We start from the raw sequence: 14,062 nt of genomic DNA, 5'->3' as shown, positions 1-14,062 counted from the left end.
GCGCACGCTTGTAATCCCCACGCTTGGGAGGCGGAGACAGGAGGATCGCGCAGGTTCGAAGCCAGCTGCGCTGGCATAAGAGACCCTGTTTCCAAAAATAAAATAGGTCTGGGAGTGTAGCCCGGAGGTAGAAGGGCTTCCAGGAACCCCAGTACCACCAAAAAATAATAATAATAATAATAAATACTAAATAAATAAATAAATAAATAATAGGACAGGGGGTGTAGCTAGGAGATTGAATGGCCCTGGGTTTCATCCCCAGACCTGCCAAAAAAGACTAAGAAATAGGGCAGGGTGTGTAGCTTGTAGGTACAATGCCCCTGGGTTCCATCCCCACTACTGAAAAAAAAAAAAAAAAAGAACTGGGGGTATGGCTCGTAGGTAGTATACCCGAGTGCAAGCCCCAGCACCGCAAAGAGACATTGCATCTGATTGCACAGAGAAGGCAGGACCCTCAACTGACTCCCAGTTTTTGTACACAGCAAGCCTAATGGCCCTGTAGTGAAATCCTCATTTCACCCCGGCTTGTTCTCAATCAATCAGCCTAACTCCCTTCCTGCCCCACTAAAACCAGACCCTGGAGTGACGACAGACTGCCCCCGTCACGCCCGGGCCATCGGCTTGCACTACATAAACGACGGTAAGGGCTTGATACGAGGAACTGGTCAAAAGGTGCCCGGCAGAGAGGACGAGGTAGAAGCAGCTTCCTTCTGAAGAGCCTAGCATGGCTAACGCTCCTGCATCCTCTTTCTTGGTCAACTATACCTTCATTTATTTGTTTGCTTACTTACTTTCTGGCACTAGGGATGGAACCCAGGGTCATTCTACCTCTGAGCTACACCTTCAGGCTTATTTTATATTCTTTTTTGGAAACGGAGCCTCACTGAATTGCAAAGGGCCTCACTAAGTAGCTGAGGCTGTCCACAAATGTGCGACCCTCCTGTCTCAGCCTCCTAGGTACTGGGATTACAAGCGTGCACCACCAAGCCCAGCTTGCTTATTTCTTATGTATTTATGTTGGTCATGGGGATTAAACCCTGACACACTCTACCCCCAAGTTGTACCTCTAGCCAAATTTTATTTCTGATTGGAAAACAGGGCCTCACTAGGTTGCTGAGCACCTTGCTGAAAACTGCAGAGGCTGGCCTTGAACTTTCCAGCCTCTTGGCTCAGCCTCCCAAATATGGGGATTACAGACTTCCATTAGTTTAGCTAAACAGGCTAAAAAGCCAATACCTATCATTAGAACTGGCTCTGGGTCTCTTTAATGCTTGTGTGTGTGTGTGTGTGTGTGTGTGTGTGCGTGTGTGTGTGTTTGTGTGGTACTACATACCCAGCCCTATTTTTTAGTCTTTATTTTGAAACAGGGTCTCACTGAGTTGCAAAGGGCCTCACTAAGTAGCTGAAGCTGGCCACGAACTGTGATTCTCCTGTCTCAGCCTCCCAAATGCTGGAATTACAAGTGTACATCACCACGCCCGGCTTTTTCTTCAATTTTTAAAGCTAATGCCATGCAAGGCCAAGGATGTTTATTTTTGCCTATCACTTAAGTATTTAATAGCTTCTTTCGTTAATTTTTAAGGATAATTAAAATTTTATACACACACATACACACAAAGCTCAGTACTGCCAATTACTGAAAAATCTGGCTTCTGCAGAAAGTTTGACAGTGATGTAAATTTCTTGTTATACATGTGAGAATAAGGTTGCCCAGGTTTTCACAATTTCTCTTTCTTTCTTTTTTTTTTTTTTTTTTTTTTTTTTGCGGGTCTGGGGATGGAACCCAGGGGCATTCTACCTCCGAGCTATACCCTCAGCCCTATTTTTTATTCTTTATTTTGTTTTTTTTTTGTTTTGTTTTGTTTTTTATTCTTTTCTTTTTTTTTTTTCTTTTTTTCTTTTTTTCTTTTTTATTTATTTTTTATTGGTGCACTGTATTCATACATCATAGTGGGATACAAACTTTTGTAGACATACATGCACACATCGCCCAGTCAGCCCCCACCCAATCCCCACCCCATTCTCTCCCCATCCCTCCCTCCCATGCTTGGCTTAGTGGTTGACATCTAGTATTATAGCAATTTATCCAAAATTAAAAATGATAATCTCACATAACAGTTTCATTTGTCTGATACCAAGCTTTTGATGACTTAAAGATAACATTTCAATATTTCTTTTTGCTTTCTTTCTTACCAGAAAATATTTTTTTTCTATTTTTTTTAGGTGAAACTATCATATATTTATATATTTATTTTTCAGAAAAAAACTCTATCCTAATATGGAATATGGACTCTAGATACCCAAAACGATCTTGAAAAAGAACAAAGCTAGAAGATATATATTTTCTGATTTCAAACCATATAAAGCTACAATAATTGAAACAGTGTAGTACTATTCTAAAGGCAGATATATAAGCCATTGGAGTTAAATAAAAGCCTAGAGCTAAATTCTTTCCTATATTGTCAAGTTATTTTTGACAAGGTTTCCACGAACATTTGGTGGTAGAAATAATAATATTATAACTAAATATTGTTGAAACATAATAATTACATGCAAAAGAATAAAATTGGACCCTTACCTAATCCCACATACAAATATTAACTCAAAATAGATAAGAGACCTAAATATAAATCTTAAGACTATAAACTTTTAGGAGAAAATCTGGGTCATAAAACCTCACAACACTGAAATTGGCAGTGATTTCTTGGATATGATTTCAATGGCACAGGCAACAGAAGAGTATACAAACTCCCTAAAAAATGAAAAAAAATTGTATATCCAAAGACAATGTAAACAGAGTTAACAGTTACTAATAGAATGGGATAAAATATTTCCAAATGCTATATCTGAAGGTATATTAATATTCCAACTAGAAATCCTAAAAATTAACAACAATAAAGGCAAACAATACCATTTAGAGATAGGTAAAAGACTAATATAAGTAATGAATCTCCACAGATAACCAATCTTAGTTGACTGTTGGATGGAAACTCTTGTTTCTCTGGTCCTGGTGTGTGTTACCTATTTCTTCTTTGTAGTTAATCTCTTTGAGTATTTTCTCTAGTGCTGGTTTTGAAGACAAAAATTCCTTCAGTTTCTGTTTGTCATGGAAGCTTCTTATTTCTCCATCTAATTTGATAGAAAGTTTTGATGGGTAGGAAATTTTTGGCTGGAAGTTGTTTTCTTTCAGAGTTTGGAATATGTTACTCCAAGCCCTTCTGGCTCTCATGACTTGGTTTGGGAAGTCTGGAGTGATTCTAATTGGCTTGCCTCTGAATGTCACTTGGCCCTTTGTTTTTGTTGCCTTTAAGATTCTCTGCTTGGCTTTCACATTGGTCATTTTGACAATGATGTGGCGTGGGGATCCTCTTCTCGGATCCTGTCTAAAGGGGGTTCTATAAGTTTCCTGGACCTGTGTATCAACCTCTTGCTCTATGTTTGGGAAATTTTCTGCTATTACTTCCTTGAAGAGATTGTTGATCCCTTTGGTTTCACTTTCTTTTCCCTCCTCTATTCCAATTATTCTTAGGTTAGCTCTCTTAAAATGGGCCCATATTTCTTCGAAGTCAGATTCCTGCTGTCGGATATTTTTTTCTAGATTAGAAACTATGCATTCATTTTTGGAATGATCATCTTCTAAGAGCGAGATTCTGTTCTCCATGTGGTCTAATCGGTTGTTTGTGCTTTGAATTGAGGCCTTTACTTCATTAATTGCATCCTTTATCTCTTTTTGGCTCTCTCTGAGTTCTTTTCGAAGCACCTCTATTATTTCTACAGTTATTTTCCTGATTTGATCTTCTAGAAATCTCTGATTTTCTGTTTTATCGGGTTCTGATGTTGTGGGGTTGTGGGCATTCATTGCTCCAGTATTATTCCTCTTTCCCATGATTTCGGAAGTTTGTGCCTTCTCTGGGTTCTACCTGTGCCTTCTCTGGGTTCTACGTGCCAGGTTGCACGTTCTCCTATGGTGTGATATCTCTGCCACCGCCCCTCCCCCACTGGTTCAAGTCCCAGGGAGTACAGTACTGGGATTTCTCCTCTGTGGCCCGCAATTTGACTCACTGTTCTTGAGTACGCAGATGTAGCTGTACTGGATTCGGTGAATTCTCTGCTGCTGCCGCCGGTGGCAATATGGTGCTGCTGCCACGCCCTCGGCCGTGAGGCTGGCGTATTTCTTCTTGGTTTTGATTTCCACTCTGAATCCCTGCGGCGTGTGCTGAGCTCAGCCACTGGGAGCTTTAGATTTTACCTGCAGCGAGAAATCCCACCTGGCTGTTCTGCAGCGGCTCACCTCAGCTTGCTGTAGCCGTCCGGTGAATTTGCTGCTGCTGCCGGCAGTATGGCGCTGCTGCCGCGTCCTCGGGCGTGAGGCCGGTTATCTCCTCTGTGGCTCTGAGCTCTGTTCTCAGTCCGCTTTCTCTCTGGAGCCTGGTGATTTTTTTGTTTCTGGTGATGGTGTTTTCTGGCTATGAAAGGCGCTGATTTTGTGGTAATGGAGATTGGTTGTTAGCGGGGCTCTTAAGCCCCGCTTTTCTCGGTCGCCATCTTCCCGGAAGTCTTATTCTTTATTTTGAAACAGGGTCTCACTGACTTGCAAAGGGCCTAAGTAGCTAGGCTGTCCATGAACCGAGATCCTCCTGTCTCAGCCTCCCAAATGCTGGGATTACAAGCGTGCGCCACCACGCCAGGCTCTTTATTCTTTATTTTGAAACAGGGTCTCACTGAGTTGCAAAGGGCCTCACTAAGTAGCTGAGCTGCTATGTCAGCCTCCCAAGTACCAGGATTACAGGTGTGTATTACCATATCCAGCAATGTCATGTGATACGGGGACTGAATCCAGAGGCATTCTACCTTTGAGCTACACCCCCAGCCCAATTTTCTTTCTTTTCTTTCTTTTTCTTTTTTTTGTAAGTTGTGTTTTTTGCTAAGTTTCAAGTTGTGGAGGGCCTTAGTAGCTAAGGCTGTCCGTGAACTGCAATCCTCTGGTCTCAGCCTCCCTAATGCTGGGATTACAAGTGTGCGCCACCATGCCCGGCAAATGCTTTTAAAATATATAGAGCTAGGCGTGGTGACACACACCTGAAATCCCAGTACTTGGGAGACTGAGACAGGAGGATCGTAGGTTCAAAGACAGCCTAGGGAGAACCGGTTTCCAAATACAAAATAAAATCGGAACCAGGAGGGGTGGTGCATGCTTGTAATCCCAGTAATTGGGAGGCTGAGACAGGAGGATCACAGGTTCAAAGCCGGCCTTGGCAACTTAGGGAGGCCCTTCAAAACCTAGTGAGACCCTGTTTCCAAATAAGGAGTAAAAATCAGGTTGAGGGTAAAACATAGAGATAGGATGTCTCTGAGTTCAATTCCTCAGTACAAAAAAAAAAAAAAAAAAAAAAGAATAGAAAAGAAATAAAATTGGGCTAGGGGTGTAGCTCAAAGGTAGAATGCCTCTGGATTCAATCCCCGTATCACATGACATTGCTGGATATGGTAGTGCACACCTGTAATCCTGGTACTTGGGAGGCTGAGACAGGAGGATTCCAGGTTCAAGGATAGCTTCAGCAAGTGAGCCTCTCATCAATCTAGCGAAATCCTGTTTCAAAATAAAAATTAAAAAATAGGGGGGGGGGAGCAGCTGAGGTAGAATGCCCCTGGGTTGACTCCCCAAGCACTACACACACACACACACACACACACACAGTATGGAATTTACCTTAACAAACAACATATGAGAGGCTATCGGAGTCTGCTTTCCGCCCGACCGGCTTGCATCCCCACAGGCATTCTGTCACGTTATCAGCCTGAGAAAGAACTGGCCTACCATGTGTTAGTACCTTTCCGTTCCTCGTGTAGAAAAAGGAGTAGAGAAAATTGGCTGAATCGGTTCCCCTGGATCCTGCTCACATTTCTCCTGCCAAGAGTAGCATGGTTACTCACCAACAGACTCTACAAACACCCCCACGCACAGAGACATGTACAGCCAGGCATCTGTTGAGCTTCGTAAGCTCGCCGTTTTCTCTCCTCTACGGCTCTAGTTCAAATAGTCGGAGGCCCCCGAGGTGGGTGCACCTTTGCGGTGCATTTCTGTGCAGTCCTAAGTCGGCTATGAGTCGCACACAGTTGCGCTCCGTCCAAGACAAAGTGCGAGAACTTCTTCTCTACACATCCCCAGATACGAGAAAAACAGCTCCGCGTCCCTGGCAGATCACAGTAAAGGTACCTGAGGCCGTGCAGTGAAAAAGAAAAGAAAGATCAAAAGATGAAAGAGAGGCTAACAGTAATCAGGGGTGTGTGTGTGTGTGTGTGTGTGTGTGTGTGTGTGTGTGGTATAGGAGATTGAACCTAGGGACAGTCTACCTCTGAGCTACACTTCCAGCCCAATTTTATTTTTGAGAGTCTCATTAGTGGCTGAGGCTGTCCTCCAACCTGCAAACCTCCTGCTCAGCCTCCCAGGTACTGTGATTACAGGTGTGTGCCACCATACCTGGCTGAATGTGTGTGTGTGTGTGTGTGTGTGTGTGTGTGTGTGTGTGTGTGACTAGGGGGTGGAACCCAGGGGCTTTTCTACCTCCGGGCTATACTCCCAGACCTATTTTATATTTTATTTGGAAACAGGGTCTCACTGAGTTGCTGAGAGCCTCACTCAGTAGCTGAGGCTGGCTTCGAACCTGTGCGATCCTCCTGTCTCAGCCCCCCAAGCGCTTGGATTACAAGTGTGCGCCACCACGCCTGGCTGGCTGAAACTTTTTTTTTTTTTTTTTGGTAGTACTAGAATTGTTGAACTCAGAGGCATTCTACTTCGAGGATACAATCCCAGGCCTATTTCCTATTTTCGTGTGTGTGTGTGTGTGTGTGTGTGTGTGTGTGTACACGCGTGCATGCGCAGTACTGAGGATTGAGCCCCAGGGGCATTCTACCTCCGAGGTACATCCCCAGCTCAATTTTACTTTTATTGGGAAAAGTCTCCCTAAGTTGATGAATCTCACTAGTGGCAGAGGTTGACCTCGAACCTACAATTCTCCATTCTCAGCCTCCCAAGTACTAGAATTACAGGGGTATGCCACCACACCAGGTTCTATTCTTTATTTCTGAAACAGGATCTCAGTCATGTGTGGTGGCACACATTTCTAATCCCAGTAATTGAGAGGCTGAGACAGGATCGCAGGTTTGTGGCCGGCCTCAGCTACTTAATGAGACCCTGTTTCAAAATAAAGGATAAAAAAAATAGGGCTGGGATGTCGCTCATGTAGCTCAGAGGCAGAATGCCTCTGAGTTCAATTCCCAGTACTGGGGGAAAAAAAAGCTGGGTGTGGTGACGGCACATGCTTGTAATCCCAGCATTCGGGAGGCTGAGACAGGAGGACCCAGGTTCCCAGCCAGCCTCAGCTACTTACTGAGGCCCTCCACAATTTAGTGAGACCCTGTTTCAAAATAAAGAATAAAAAAAAGGGCTGGGGGTGTAGCTCGGAGGCAGAATGCCCTTGGGTTCAATCCACAGCACCACACACATACACACACACAAAAAAAAAAAAAGAAAAAAGAAAGAAAAGAAACAAGATCTCACTAAGTTGTGGAGAGCCTAAGTAGCTGAGGCTGACTGCAAACCTGCAGTCCTCCTGTCTCCGCCTCCTAAGTACTAGGATCACAGGTGTGTGCCACCATACACAGCTTGAAAATATTTTTAATTGCATCTGTTCTAAATATGCACAAACCTATTGTCCTTGTCATTTCTCCCTAAGCAGAACAGTGCAGTACAAAACAGCTCCGTACATAGCACTTATGTTGTATTAGATGGCGTAAGCAATCTAGAGATGTACAGGGGAGGGCGTGTGTGGGTTGCATATACATAAACTATCTTAGGAAAGGGGCTAGGGCATCTTTATATTTTGGTAACCTTGTAGTGTCTTTTTATTTTTGGCAATATTGGGGATTGAACCCAGAGGCTTTCTATGTCAGCACTTCATGCCCAGTCCTATATTATTTTATTTTTGTGGTACTGGGGATGGAACCCAGGGGCATTCTACCTCTAGCTACACCCCTAGTCCCAGTTTTAACTCTTTATTTTGAAACAGGGTCTCACTAAGTTGCAGAGGAGCTTACCAAGTAGCTGAGGCTGGTGGCGAACCCGTCTTCTTCCTGTCCCAGCCTCCCAAGCACAGGGATTACAGTGTGCCACCACGACTGGCTCCTTGTGGGCTCTTGAGACAAATCCCCTGCGACTGTATTGCTCTATTGTGGTCCTGAGTGCCCTGATTAATCAAGGAATACTGCCGTCCCACAACCGAGGTCCCCGGGGCTGCTCATCCAGAGCCTTCAGGACCCCATCACCGTGGCTCCGGCTGCTCTCACCTCCGATTTATCTTTGCCTCTGACCCACGGTGCTGCTGCAGCGCCCACCACCGAGCAGTCCTGCGCCACTCTGGCCTCGCTCTGATCATTTGTCCCCCTTCGACTTCATGCTAGAGACCTGGTGGCTGCCCACGTTGAACCACAACGCTCTCCCACATCAAGGCTCCCTTAGTTCTGCTTACACTAAAGGACCAGGCCGGCTGGGCGTGGTGACGCACGCTTGTGATCCCAGCATCTGGGAGGCTGAGACCGGAGGATCGTGGTTCACAGCCAGACTCAGCTACTTAGTGAGGTCCTCTGCAACCCTGATTCCAAATAAAGAACAAAACATAGGTCTGGAGGTGGAGCTCGGACGTAGAATGCCCTGGGTTCCATCCCTAGTACCGCAAAAATAAATAGATAAATAAATAAATAAATAAATAAAGGACCAGGCAATGGATGTTCCCTTGGTTTAAGACACTTGCCGGATCTGCTTTTAGGACTACTTCAATCCCTTTGATCTTTTCAGGGCTTTGAAGGAGCCGCAGCGTTTTGGAACGGGTGACCGCTAGGTGGCAGGCGTGTCTCGCTACCCAGTGAATCCCTCCCGGGTTTCCCAGGTGGCCAGCTCTGTTAGGGTGCAGATACAGCTCCTCTGAAAAGCACTGAGTAGCTTTTTTTTTCTAGGGGGGGTGGTACTGGGGGTGGAACCCAGGGGCTTTTCTACCTCCGGGCTATACTCTCGGACCTATTTTATACTTTATTTGGAAACAGGGTCTCACTAAGTTGCTGAGACCCTCACAAAGTAGCTGAGGCTGGCTTCGAACCTGTGTGATTCTCCTGTCTCAACCTCCCAAGCACTGGGATTATAAACACGCGCCACCACGCCCAGCTACACAGAGTTGCTTCTAAAAAAAACAACTGGAAGCAGGGCGTGGTGGCGCACGCTTGTAATCCCAGCATTTGGGAGGCTGAGACAGGAGGATAGTGGTTCGAAGCCAGCCTCAGCTACTTAGTGAGGCTCTCAGCAACTTAGTGAGACCCTGTTTCCAAATAAAATGTAAAAAAAAAAGGTCTGGAAGTATAGCCCGGAGGTAGAAAGCCTCTGGGTTCCACCCCCAGTACCACCAAAATAAAAGAAAAAAATAAGCCTGGGGTTGTATCTGGGAAAGAATGCCCCTGGGTTCAATTCCACACAAAAAATAAATAAATAAAAGACTAGGGGTATAATTTGGAGACAGAGTGCCCCTGAGTTCAACCCCAGTACCAAAATAAGAACCAACAAGTTTTCCACACATCCTCCTGAAAATTCTATGTGATGTCACTAATCCCATCACCAGCTCTCACAGGGCTCATTTTACTGGTGCACTTTTATAGCCTTTGGCTTGAAAGGGCATGCGAAAAGTAAATAAAGCAGCCCCTGTTTGGGGTACATTATTTCCCCCTTTTTGTTAACACCCCACAGGACAAAGGTCTTTTGGGTTACGGTTCCTGGACTCTGAGGCTCTTGTTTCATTAATAGGATTGTAGACACATCTCTCCTTTCCCATTGAAGTCCCAGAAGGTTTTCTCGGGGTGAGATGGAATTTCAGTAGCTTAGTGAGCGAGAAGCAGGTGCAGTGGTATCCTTTCTTTCAATTACATCCCCACAGGATTCCAACCTGCCACATGGGATCTTCTTTTGACAAGATGGATTGGCAGGGGCCAAAAAGGGAAAAGATGTAGAGAAAAGGCCTTGCCTCTGGAGAAGAGACCAAGGGGCCAGGCATTGGGGTGGCGAGACTACGTGACTTTCTGTATTTTTTGTTTTTTGTTTTTGTGGTACTGCGGGAAGAATCCAGGGGCTTTTCTACCTCTGGGCTATACTCCCAGACCTATTTTTTTTAAAAAATATTTTATTTGGAAACAGGGTCTCACTAAGTTGCTGAGAGCCTAAGTAGCTGAGGCTGGCTTTGAACCTGTGCGATCCTCCTGTCTCAGCCTCCTAAGCATTGGGATTACAAGTGTGCACCACCACGCCCAGTGACTATGTGACTTTCTAACCATGACACTGTGCGTGTGTGTGTTACTGGGGACTGACCAGTATTTCTACCACTGATGTATACCCTCAGTCCTTTTATTTTATTTATATTTATTGTGAAACAGAGTCAAGTTACTGCCAGCTAGTCTCAACCCTGTGATCGTCCTGTCTCAGACTCCCAAGTACCAAGTACAAATACTAGAATTACAGGTGTTTGCCACCAATCTCAGCCTAGGGTTTTTTCCTTTATTTATTTATTTATTTTTCCTTTTTGTACTGGGGATATATGCGCCTGGGTTCAAACTCTACTACAAAAAAAAAAAAAAGTTTACTCATGTTGTATTTATCATGTGTACTTTTTTTTTTTTTTGCGGTCGGTACTTGGAATGGAACCCAGGGGCATTCTATCTCCAGCCATATTTTATATTTTATTATTATTTCTTGGCGGTGTTGGGGGCGGAACCCAGGGGCTTTCTACCTCTAGGATACACTCCCAGACCTACTTTATATTTTATTTGGAAACAGGGTCACTAGGTTGCGGAGCGCCTCACCAAGTAGCTGACATTGGCCATGAACCTGCAATCCTCCAGTCTCAGTACTGGAATTACAGGCGTGCGCCACCACACCCCGTTGATGTTTCTCTGGCTTTAAAAGGAGAAGCGAGCCGGGCGTGGTGGCGCACGCCTGTAATTCCCGCGCTTGGGAGGCTGAGACAGGAGGCTCGCACGGGTTCGAAACCAGCCTCACTGAGGCTCTCGGCAACTTAGTGAGGCCGTTTCCCAAAAAAGTATGAAACAGTGTAGCTCTGCGGTAGAAAAGCGGCTGGGTCCCACCCCCAGTACCACAAAAGAAAAAAAAAAAAAAGAGGGAAGCGGTCCCTATCAGTTCGGGACACTTGAGACGAAGGAGATGGCGCGCAGGAGTCGCAGGGCGGAGCCCGCGGGGAAAGTTACCTAAGGCTGGGACGAGCGACGCGGACCCGCGCGCGTCCACTCGGCCCGCGGCGTCCCGGCTCCCCGGGCTCGGGGCTTCTGCGCATGCGCGGCTCCTCGCGCCCGCGCCCTGCGCGCAGCCGCCGTGACCCCTGCGCGGCCCGACTTCCGCTTCCGGAGGTCGCGCGGCTGCTTCCGGCGGCGGGGCCTGAACGCGCAGGGCCTGCCGGTGCCGGAGCCGGAAGGTCTGTGCTGGCGGCCGGGAACCGGGCGGCGGGGTGTGGTGCGTCTGTCCCTGCGCGTGGGGAGGGAGACGGGGCCGCCCGAGGCCTCGTGCCGGCCGCGGGCTTCGGTTGGGTTCCCGGGCGGATCCCATCTCGCCATCTGTCCTTGCATCCGGGCGGCCCGGCGGTGGGAGCAGGGCGACGCGCGCGGGCTCGGACTCGGCTCTGGAAGGTGGAGTTCCCACGGACAGCGATGGCGCCTGCGGGTCGGGCTGGTTTCTTACTGTAAACGCCTTCGCCCGGGGCCTGGTGTCGGTGCTCAGCGCCCCCCTACATTGTTTGGCATCACAAAACCTTTGAAAATGAGAGCCATTGCTTTCCCCTTTCCTCGCCTCCCTCGCCCTGTCCGAGCTCACAGATGCAGACAGAGTGAGTGTGGTTTCCTTGTCTCCATCAGATCCTTCTGAGAGCTCCCCTGACGGTCCCCTATCGGTGGGTCTGAGTCACGCCCGCAGTTCTGGCTTTTTACTAGTTACTAGGTAGTGTTCAGTGCATCTCTCTTTGGTAGTGGGGATTGAACTGAGCGGCGTGCGGCTTCCGCACCACACTCCCAACCCTTTTTTTTTTTTACATGCCCCGCTGGCCTCAAATCTGTGATCCTTCTGTCTCAACTTCATACGTACTGGGATCACACTCATGTGCCACCATGTTCTGGCTTCATTCATCTTTTCTTTCTTTTTTTTTTTTTTTTTCTTACTGGGGTTGGAACCCAGGGACATTCTACCTCTAAGCTATACCTCCAGTCCTTTTTTTTTTTTTTTAAAGTTAGTCAATAAAGTTTAAGGACTATGCTTTATTTTTATATTTTTGTGCAGTACTGGGGATTGAACCCATGGCTTCGTGTAACTAGGCAAGCGCTACACTACTAGGTCACATCCTAGCACTCCAGTCCTTATTTTTTTCGTGTGTGTGTGTGTGTGTGTGTGTGGTGCTGGGGATTGAACTCAGGAACAGTCTACCTCTGGGCTGTACCTTCAGTCCTATATTAATTATTTTGAAACAGGGTCTCCCTAAGTTGTGGGAGGCTTCACTAAGTTGCTGAGGCTGGCGGAGAACCTGGGATCCTCTTGTCTCATCAAGTACTGGGATTACAAGCTGGTGCTGCCACCCTCGCCTCTCAGTTAATCTTTTAAAAATTCATGAATCTCCAGGTGTGGTGGCGCACGCTTGTAATCCCCGCACTTGGGAGGCTGAGACAGGAGGATCACACAGGTTCGAAGCCAGCCTCAGCTGGTTTAAGAGACCCTGTTTCCACATAAAATATAAAATAGGTTTGGGAGTGTAGCTCGGAGGTAGAAGGCCCCTGGGTTCCATTCCCAGAACCACCAAAAATTAAAATAAAATTCATGAATCACGGTACACAAGAGGGAGGAAGATAGTCTATTAAGTTTTTTGTTTATTTCTTTTTGTGTGTGTGTATGTGGTACCGGGGATAAAACCCAGAGAGGCCTTCTATCTATGGGCTACACTCCCATGCGTGTGTGTGTGTGTATTTGGGGGTTTTTTTTGTGTGTGTGGTACTGGGGGTGGAACCCAGGGGCTTTTCTAACTTTGGTCTGTACTCCCAGACCTATTTCATACTTTATTTGGAAACAGGGTCTCACTAAGTTGCTAAGAGCCTCACTGAGTAGCCGAGGCTGTCTTCGAACCTGTGTGATCCTCCTGTCTCAGCCTCCCGAACGCTGGGATTACAAGTGTGCACCACCATGCCTGGCTTTCTATTAATAAGTTTTAGTCACTGACCTGGCATTGTGCTACTTTCACTTAAATCTCCCAACAATTTCAGGAGAGAGTGGTTATTTAATTCCCATTTTGATGCTTGGCTTGGTGGCTTGTAATTGAAAGCCTCTGGGTTCCACCCCCAGTACCACACACACACAAAAAAAGAAATTCCCATTTTGAGAGCATGTGAGAATTAATTTGTTTTAGGTAATTCAGCTTATGAATGGTGGAAGAGTTCAAATCTATGTGTACCTAAAACTCTAAAGCCCCATGCTCTTAATTGCTGGTTAAAAGGATAAAATGCAAATATGTATTTCATTATGCTGTAGCTACATTTTTTTTCTTTTTGCAGTACTAGGGATGGAACCCAGAGGCGTTCTATGGAGTTACATCCCCAGCCCTATATTTTATTCCTTATTTTGAAACACGGTCTCACATAGTTGCAAAGGGCCTAAGTAGCTGAGGCTGTCCTCGAACTGCGATCCTCCTGTCTCAGCTTCCCAAAGGCTGGGATTACAAGCATGAGCCACCATGCCCAGAGGCTTATGGTTCTGTTCATTGTTGTAGGTATGCGATGGATTTTTATCAACATAGATGACCCCAGATCAAACACTGCATCCTGTGAAAACACTCCAGTGTGTCTACTTTTCTTACTCAGTATTCTGTTGTGTGTTTCATAATAACATCATGTCTTATAATCTGCACTCTGTGCTGTTACTTATTATATTGTTTTAACTTTGATGAATACTTAGATGTGGTGACCAAATATGGCTATATTA

General features: G+C 46.1%; 1 protein-coding gene across 1 annotated transcript in view; it reads left to right on the top strand.

Annotated features, from left to right (window-relative positions):
* LOC308278394 (CCA tRNA nucleotidyltransferase 1, mitochondrial-like) overlaps positions 1 to 14,062 on the top strand; it is a gene marked incomplete at both ends in the record, with an annotated part of 995,237 nt that overhangs the window by 223,338 nt on the left and 757,837 nt on the right.

Source organism: Muscardinus avellanarius (genome assembly GCF_963383645.1).
Source record: "Muscardinus avellanarius genome assembly, chromosome: 22".
NCBI lineage: Eukaryota > Metazoa > Chordata > Mammalia > Rodentia > Gliridae > Muscardinus > Muscardinus avellanarius.
This window is presented reverse-complemented; position numbering and strand designations above follow the sequence as displayed.